Genomic DNA, 2,146 nt, shown 5'->3' on the forward strand with positions numbered 1-2,146 from the left:
TTCACCCAGCAATGCACTCCAAACTAATCTAAGAGCTTCATAAAGTGGTTATGGATTGAAACACAGTTTTGCGTGCAAGTACACAAATATACAGCTATTGACCATAAGTGCTAAAAAGCCTGCACATCAGCATTCACTGAGCTATAAACAGAACAGGCGTTGGGTGTGTGTTTTCTGCCTCGGGGCTCCCACTTTAAGCCTTATAAGCCCCCCGCCCCCTTGCTTCCTGTTTATGCAGCCCAGTGGACCAGACCCCACCGGGTGTACGTGGCTGGATGTGACTCAGTTGCTCGGCCACAGTTGCCGGGGGTGCTGTTGCCAGGTATCGCAGAGAGACGCATAAAATGCAATGTTGTCGGTAACAAATGGCAAAAACAATAAATGGAAGCATGCAGCGAGGTCAGCTTTCAATGGATCATTGTCTTCATTCCTCTTGTTTGTGTAAAGCTGGACGAGGGGAGCAATCAAAGCTTCCCTCCTCACACATAAATCCAGATCGATGTCAGAGCAATATGTACTGGCTTTGCTCCTGAGCATCAGATTGTTTAGAAGCAATTTAATGTTCATAAATTCTTTATGCAAAATGGGAAACTGGAGATGGCAGTTACATCTGCACCAACTCAAAGGCAGAGAAGTCTGAATGCTTCATTAAGCGACCCATAACGGTTTAAAACAGGCATTAAATCAAAGCAAAAATCAAGCTGGTGACTTTTGTTTCCAACCTGGAATTTGTTGTTAAAAAGCAAACATTAGCCTTGTGTCTGGGGTTTAACAAAAGTATTACATTAACCTCCATTTTCAGAGGTTTAAAAGTAATTGGACCATTGTGTGAGAAGCAGTTTCAGCATCAGGTGACGAGGATCTAGAGTCGATTCCAAGTGTTAAACTTGTGTTTGGTAGCTGCTCGCTGGAACTCTCAATATGAGGTCCAGAGACGATAAAGCAAGCGAAGGAGACCAACGTGTCATTGTCCAAATACTCTGAGACAGTCCACGGGGATTTACAGTAACCTGAACTGGAGACTGCATCAATATGAAGGTCTCAGAAGAGTGTGAGAGAACTGTGTGAACATCTGTGACATCGTAACTCTTAGATATCAGTTCTCTAACTGTATCAAACCGGAGCGCCCAAAATTAGACAGGTACTCATTTTCACACTGGACTCTTACTTCCTCAGATCCCCAGCAATACTCAGGAAAGTTTGAAATGGATCAGAGAAGGACACACACCGACTGTGGTGCAACTACAAGTGCATATTTGAAAGATTCTCTCATGATTAGTCTTGCAGGAATGCAGCAGTCTCAAGGTAGACTCCAGCATCCGCCGCCTTTCTTCCGAAGGCCTTACAGGAGGTCTTCGGATCTTTGCACAATGATAGCGCACACTTCAACTGCAAACAGGACGCCAGATTTTAGAGGTCGCAGGTTTAATGTTTGCAAATAATTATATTTTTTGCAAGTGGGACAGCGTGCAGGGTCTGCGGCACTGCAACCAGTCGTCCCTCCTACACACCAGCCTGATTAAATTTATGTGTGGTGTTTTTTTCTGTTAGTACTGAACAATTTTCTTAATTCCTGTGTTTTAAATTAGTCTCAACCTTCTTGAAGTGACCAAATTCAAGCAAAGGCAGCAGCTCATACTACAGCATTTATATAAGCGGTTAGTCATGTTACCTGTGTTGGCTCACACAGTGCGACTGATGTGGTAAGACCGGTTTTAGGCTTAACAGATCATAAGTGTGCAGAAGGTGAATGTGCTGCAGCGCCTCTGGGCTTTACTAGAAATTTCCAGTTGTTTCTAGAAAATGAAAAGTGAATAATCAAAAAGGAGGACGTGCCAATCCTCCTATTCCTGGAGTCAAGTATAATCCTGAACGGTCACATTCAATCTTAATGGAGCCGTCTAATAGCTTCCACTTTAATCTGGCTTCCAGATAGAGCGTGTAAAGCAGAGGGCCGATCTGTTATGCACCACAGGAAACAGGAAACCAGGTCAGCTGGACAGATTGAGACTAATGGTTCATTCATGTGACTTATGGTTGTGTCAGATACTGACTCCTTTCCTCAACTACAGTCTAAAAGAAAAATCAAACTTCTAAATCAGAAGATTAAACATAGTTTATTCCTTGTTTTTGGTTTACAAACAAA

The sequence above is a fragment of the Archocentrus centrarchus genome, chromosome 6 (assembly GCF_007364275.1).
Source record: "Archocentrus centrarchus isolate MPI-CPG fArcCen1 chromosome 6, fArcCen1, whole genome shotgun sequence".
Classification (NCBI taxonomy): Eukaryota; Metazoa; Chordata; class Actinopteri; order Cichliformes; family Cichlidae; genus Archocentrus; species Archocentrus centrarchus.